This window comes from Ailuropoda melanoleuca, chromosome 6 (assembly GCF_002007445.2).
Source record: "Ailuropoda melanoleuca isolate Jingjing chromosome 6, ASM200744v2, whole genome shotgun sequence".
NCBI lineage: Eukaryota > Metazoa > Chordata > Mammalia > Carnivora > Ursidae > Ailuropoda > Ailuropoda melanoleuca.
This window is the reverse complement of record NC_048223.1, coordinates 80,578,759-80,586,434: the sequence shown is the minus strand read 5'-3', so window position 1 is coordinate 80,586,434 and position 7,676 is coordinate 80,578,759.

The following is a 7,676-nucleotide window of genomic DNA, read 5'->3' as shown; positions in this document are numbered from 1 at the left end:
CCATGTTTCAACCAGATGTATTTGGGGGATGGACTTCCTTCCGGAAACCACTAATCTGCTTTCTGTCCCCATGGATTTGCCTATTCTGGGCATTTCACAGAAATCGCACAATATGTGGCCTCTTGTGTCTGGCTTCTTTCACTTAGCATGTTTCTGAGGTCCGTCCGTGTTGTAGCATGTATGAGGACTTCATTCCTTCTTATGGCTGAAAAGGAATATTCCATTGTGTGGATATGCCAGGTTTTATTCATTCATCCAGCAGCTCATTGGCATTTCGATGGTTTCCACTTTTTGGCTATTGTGGATAACACTGCTAGGAACATCTCTGTACAGATGTTTTCATTTCTTTTGGGTACATACCTAGGGGTGGCATTGCCAAGTCATATGTAAATCCAAGTTTAACCCTTTGAGTAACTGCCACACTGTTTTCCGCAGCAGCCCCACCACGTGACATTCCCACCAGCTGTGTACGAGGCTCCAGCTTCTCCGTATCTTCACCTACACTCATCCTCGTCTTCGGTTTTAGCCACCCGAGTGGGCGTGAAGTGGAATCTCCTTGCGATTTTGATTTGCATTTCCCTGCTGCACACCTGGGACTTGAACGCACGCCGCTCAATTCCCAAGTCACCGCTAGGTCCACGATACCAAAGGAAGAAGAGGAGGAGCCATGATAGAGGAAAGGAAAGGATCTTTTCCCACCGTTCCCTCCAGCTGTATCTAAGGGAGGTGGATTTGTTCAAGCCCCGCCGTATGAAGACTATATTGAACATCACAAGAGGATGGGGCAGTCTGTCTTAGATGATACAAAAAGCCCAGACCAAAACAGCCTTAAGAAGGTGAGGGCAGAGGGGCGCCTGAGTGGCGCAGCCGTTAAGCATCTGCCTTCGGCTCAGGGCGTGATCCCGGCGTTATGGGATCGAGCCCCTCATCAGGCTCCTCCGCTCTGAGCCTGTTTCTCCCTCTCCCACTCCCCCTGCTTGTGTTCCCTCTCTTGCTGGCTGTCTCTGTCAAATAAATAAAATATTTAAAAAGAAAAAAAAAAAAAGAAGAAGGTGAGGGCAGAGAGGACTCCATGGAAACATGGAAGCAGTTTATTTAAGACGTAATAGCAAAGACCAAACCAAACCCGTAATGGTCCCCAGTGGACAACAGACATTGATACGGTGCTAGAGTAAAGGGGCCTGGTGATCCTCTAGGCTGTGGGTCCTCCACTCCCTCCCCCCTCCCCCCCCAGAGGCTTCCAGAGCCACAGAGCCACCATCTCTGCTTGGCCTGGGCCTGGTCCCCGGGGGGTGCTGAGGCAAAATGCTGCTGAGACCCCCTGCTCTTGTGGCTGGTCTGTCACAGGGTCATGCATTTGATCACTTTACAAGTGAATTACCAGTAGATTTCAGTCTTTTTCAAAGGCCGATTACCATAGTTTCTAACCTTTGAGTCCTCAGTGCCTGGCATACCAATAGGCTTTCCAGAAATGTTTGTTGAAGTCGTTCATCCACCCACTTAACAGATATTTATTCAGCATCCATTTGTCCTGGGTACTATTCTAAGCTTTGAGGAAACGGCAATGAATGAAACAATTAAGAATCCCTGCTCACATGAGGCTTACATTCTAGTGGCTGAAAGAATAAAGTGTACAAATTTGTATTTGAGACAATGAATATGAGGAGAATTTGTGAGCTTTACCTGCTATATACAGGGAAGGATTATATTCATGAAGGGATGAGAATAATACTAGCAACACAGCAGTTCCGTGATCCGTCGACTGTGTGCCAGTCACTGTTCTAAAGTTTATCATGAAGACTGTGCACAAGACAGATGAGGATTATGTCCATAATATATATGAAGTTTATGTATAATATATGGAGGTTATATACATAATATGCATGAAGCTTATGTATAAAAATGTGAGGATTATGTACATAATTTATACGAGGGTTATACACATAATGTAGATGAAGGTTATGTAGTGAGGATTCAATGCAGTGTTACACACACACACACACACACAATGTAAGAATCCATTAATCCTCACAACAGCGATACAGGGTAGAAGTTATTATTATCATTTCCACTTCACAGACAAGAACACTGAGGCACAGAGAGGTTCACTAACTCGCCCAGGATCACCCCGTGAGTAGGTGAGAAGGCCAGAACTTGAACCCAGGCACATGGCCACAACACCCCTGTGCTTGACCACTGTGCTGTGCCCCCTTGCCGTGGGCAGGAAGCAGGTAAGAATTTGGCATGAGCTGGCTTGCTGGGCTTTGAGGACTGGTGTGGGCCTGGGGATATTTGGGGTGGTGGCAAGGCGGCCAGGCCACCAGCGTGGAGGTAAGGAGGTCCTTCAGGACACACTCCGCCCCCTCAGCCTGTGTGGCCCAGGACCTCATGCCCTGGAAGCCGACCCTCCCCTCCCAGAGGAATGCTCCTTCCACCCCTCTTACTGCCCTTCGCCTAGGTGTCTCTGTGGGAACCCGTACTCATTCCCGACAGCCGCCGAGGGAACTCCGGCTGCAGCAAGGGGCTAAGCATCAGGAACCTGACTTCCTGTGCCCTGGCTGCTCAGGTACCCAGGCAGGGCAGAGAGCCTCTGGGGAGCTGCAGGGGGGAGGAGGGCAGGGAGCTGGGGGACTAACGGGTTTGCTCACATTTTCTCCCTGATGGGGTGAGTGTCTTCTGGGTTTCTCCCTGTAAAGGGTGGGTGGTCCATCAAAGGCAGCTCTCAACACCTTTGGTTCTGTCATTTAAAAACAGATGCCAGAAGTGCCTCTGAGCAGGACCCTGGGGATGGAGAAACACGCCGAGGACCCTTAGACTCCACGAGCTTAGGCTGCAGGAGCTTTCTGTCGAGCGGCAGACAGGTAGGGCCGGCTGAATCTTGTTTCCAGGCTGCACGCCACTGCCTGGGCCAGGGCCAGGCACACAGTAGGCGCTCAGGGAATGCTGGATGAAAGGGCTGACGAGAGTGAAACCATTCTGGTTCAACCCTCTCCTTTCATAGGCAGGAAACTGAGGCCCAGCAAAGGAAGGTGACTCAGCTCAGCCAATATTTATAGCAATGAAATGGGAGAACCAGAGAGCCAGGCCAGGCCTCCAGCTGTGCACGTCAGCAGAGGTGCTCTTTCCACCGCACCAGGTGGCCTAGGTCTGCAGCCGCCTCCCCTAGAGGAGAGGGAGGCTGTGCAGGAGTCCCCGCCCCTCCTCTCCCTCACACTCCCTCTGATTGCCAGGAACATCTGCTCTGCTCATTAACAGCCGGAATTGGAAAGCCAGGAGGCAGGGAGGAGCCAGTTAACCTTTGCCATTTCTTCGAAGTGCTTTCACGTGTGGCAGGAGGGAAAGGAAGGGGAGTGGGAAAAAGGAATGACAATCACAATACCAGCCATAACGTATTGAAGACCTACTACTATTGGCCATAACGTATTGAAGACTTGAGGGCCAGGCACTGTGAACAGGCCTTTTGTGTATATTATTTTTAATTCTTCGACATTCCTAAAATAAATGATTGCCCACAGTCAGATGATCCTGCTGGCTGCTTAAAGCAGAGCCAATGATGGAAACTTTCTAAACAGAAAGGAAAAAAATATGCATGGGCCCAAGGACCCCAGACAGGTGCTCAGGGGGCTTGTGCTCAGCCCAGCAGGGGGCAAAAGCTCCCACTTCACGAGTTGTGGGCTGTCTGTGGTCCTGGGGCCTGCAGCCACAAGCTCTCAGGTTCCATCCCCGTCTCACCACGTGCAACTTAGTGGTGCCCTTTCCTACCGTAAAAGTAAGTGCACAAGGGGCACCTGGGCGTGGCTCACTTGTTTAGTGCCTGCCTTCAGCTCAGGTCATGATCCCAGGGTCCTGGGATCGAGCCCCGTGTCGGGCTCCCTGCTCAGCAAAGAGCCTGCTTCTCCCTCTGCTCTCTGCCCCGACCCCCCGCTCATGCTTGCACTCTCTCAAGTAAATAATTAAAATCTTAAAAAAAAATACTAAGTGGACAAGAATACCTACCTCCCAGGGGCATAGAGAGGATAAAATGTATGTGCTGAAAAGGATCTTAAGTACACAGTAGGTGTTTGGTAATCGTTAGTTCTCTTTTCTCTCCCCAGAGAGAGAAAACCAATGTCTACTTCCAAGAAAGATGATGGCCTTACATCCTCTTCTAAGAAATCAGCGTTTTAACTGATGACTCAGAAACGTCAGGTCTGGAAGCTCCAACAGGTGCATTTCAAACGGTAATTGGGAACATCATAAAAGCTACTGACTTGTACACTTCAGAAGACTTGAAATGTGACATTTTCTGGCTAATATACATGAAAGAACCTTGATAGAAATTTCCCCATATTTGGTAACAGTTCTGAAGAATTACCAATAGTAGGTCATGAAGCTGAAAAAGGACTTTTCTAAACTGTCAATGATAAAATGCAGTTTGGTTAAAAAGCAAGAGTAATCGAGAGAGACAGTAGAGGGCAGAGAGGCTTCCCCCAGGAGTTCCCTGGAGGGCTTGACCGCCCCCTTCCCGGGCCGCCTCTCTCTGTGCAGGGAGCATGAGCTCTGGGGATACCTGTGCAGCAGCTGGGCAGGAACCCCTCGGGGCTCGGTGCACCCCCTGCGTGTGCTGGGGATGGAATGTGTGGGCAGTAGGGGCTTGCTATTTCAGAGCCGGAATTGAGGAAGGACACTGGGACCTCAAGTGCCAGGGTAAGGGAGTGGGGTCTGCGGCTCTAAGAGTGTTGCGGTGTTTCATCACCACCTTGAAGATGCAGGGAGGGTCAGACAGGTCACTGTCTTCCCTAGATGGGCTGAGAAGTCCCAGAATGACTGAGATGAACATTTTTGTTATCTTTGCCAAATAAGGACTAGAACAGATTAAGTTTGGTTTCAGAAAAGCACTAAAAAAAAAAAGGAATGTTTCTTCTCTCTGAGTTTTGGGGCAAAATTTAAACATGCTGCATATGTGTATTACCAGCATATTTAAGTGTAATGTAATAATACTGGATCTAGACCCTTTTATTTTTCCTCTAATGATACAGCTGAAGCCCTCTCTCGTATCTGGTGCTATCACTCCTAGTTAAAGAGCAGGTTAAGACAACCATCATAAAAATTTTATACACATACTTTAAATATTTTATTCTAATTTACAAACATGAATATATAATAATCTGGCTTTTTTTTTACTTATTATGGAAAATTCTAGATGTATACAAAATAGGCTGAAGAGCACGAAGAACCCTCTTGTGCCCGTAACCCAGCTTCAAATGTTATTGAATCATGGCCAAGCTCATTTTATCTTTATCTGTCCTCCCAACGTGCTATTACTTTGAAGCAGATTTTAGATGTAAGTTTGCTTAATCCCCTGTATTTCAGTGTGCATCTGCTGTGGACTGAACTGTGTCCCTCTAAAATTCTTATGTTGAAGACCCAGCCCCCGAAGTGATGGTTTTTGGAGACGGAGCCTTTGGAAGGTAATTTGGGTCAGATGAGGTCATGAGGGTGGGGTCCTCATGATGGGAACAGAGCCCCTGTGGGAAGAGATACCGGAGGGCATGCTCACTCTCTCTCTCCACCCATACCCACTGAGGAAAGGCCACGTGAGGACATGGTAAAGAAGGTGGCCATCTGTAACCCAAGGAGAGAGGGTTCACCAGTACCGACCTTGCTGGCACCTTGAACTTAAGACTTCCCATCTCCTGAGCTGTGAGAAAGGAACTCTGTTGTTCATGCCACCTGGTCCCTGATATTTTGCTGTGGCAGCTCGTGCTAATAGAGCATCTTTAAAACGCAAAGATTCTTTAAAACAACCAGAACAATAACATTACTGCATCTACAAACTGGACAGTTGACTCCTTCATTTCAGCAGGGATCAGCAGGTGAACTTCTGATGTGGGGCCGGGGCTCTTGTCTTGCCTGTGCTTCAGCCCCCCCTCCAGGGCCATGTTGCCTTTCAGTGAAAACCACATCCCTAATGCATGATCTATAACTTGCAGTTTTAGGGTTTTTATTGCAGAATGAGAACTTAGAGAGATCTGGGGAGCTATGGTGGTAGAATCCTCCCAGGTGAGGTTCTTACTGTCTTCTGCCATCTTTTATAGTTGTTTCACTCACACTTATTTTGCTATCATTTTGAGTTTTTTTGTTTTGTTCTGTGTTTTTTTTTTTTTTTCTAGAAATTCAGTTTCACTGAACATGTCCAAAGCATTCACCTTAGTTTTCACGGAAAGGACTCTCATTTATTTTTGTATTCAGACTTACTTGGTGTTTGGTAGTATTTAGTTACAAATTAGCAATGGCAGGTACAACTGGCGTAAGTAGGTTTGGAAACAAACACAGCTGATTCCTGCCACGCATCATACTCAGCTTGTGGGAGAAGGGCCTTGGAATGCTGGAGAGGGCCACGGTCATGCCATGGTGGACTCGCAGAGGGATGGAGAGCATCACATGATTTGGTAAGTCTGGTAGGTGGAGACGGATGAAGTGAGCCTCTTCTGGCTTTTATAGAAATCTTTTTATTTTAGTGAAAATGGCTCCACATCATTGTTTTTATATCCTGCATAGTAACCATTGCATAGTTTGTTGCACCATATGCCTTAACTTTCATATTTCTTGGTGGTAGACATGGAAGTTATTTCTAGTTTTTGTCTGCTCCTTTTGCTTCTTTGCTAATAAGTAACATGCTTGAGTGAGCCTCCTTGGGCGTATACCTTGCTGTATTTTAAGCAGCGTACCTACAGGATACATTTCTTAGTGTGGAATTGCTGGGTCAAACAAAAGATTTCATATATATATATATATATATATATATATATATAGCTTTTATTGATATTGCAGATTGTTCTCCAAATTCGTCTCACTAATTTATACTGCTACCAACGGTATGTAAATGTGTGTATTTGCACACCGACCTGCTCACGAACCATGACCAACTTTTTCATCCTTACTAGTCTAATAAATAGAAAGGGGTATCTTGCTGTAGTTTTTTATTTTATTTTATTATTTATTTATTTAGAGTGAGCTTTAGCATTTTTTTCTGTGTTTAGTGGGTATTGGTGCTTTTTTTCCCATGAACTATGAGTTCATATCCTTTGCTCAGCTTGTCCTTTTTGAGTAGATTTATGAAACTCTAATTTAACAGCACTTGCCCTTTGCTTGTCTTTGTGTGACATAAATTCACAGCGAGGTTTGGATGACTGTTCGTCAGGAATGTGTGCTCTCCCTTCTGCCTTGTGGAGTTGTCCCTGGGAAGAGGCTGTCAGCGAGGGACTGCACTTTGCAGGCAGGGGGGCACATGGCTGCGGGCCTGGATGACACACGCTACAGGCCGCTGGGTAGAATTTCTCACCAACCCTCCTCCATGATCCCGAGGGTCAAAGCCTGCAAGGACTCTGTCAGCCCAGTTTCTGGATCATGTAGGGGGACCCGTTCTGTTCTGGGCTGTTATTTGAAACCACTGGTTAGTTGAACCATTATGAATTTTACGGTTTCTCTTTTTTTAAATAGTAGCCAGCCCCCTCTAACTAGTACATGAAATACTTAATAAGTAGCCTATTTTAACTTATATATTAAATGTGTTGTGTTTGTTTTTTGACCTTTCCATGCTATTTATTTTTTAATCACACAGATTTATAATTTTTTTTAACTTCATTGTTTTTTTTTAAATGTTTGCATTTTGTGTTATGCTTGGAGAGAAGCTC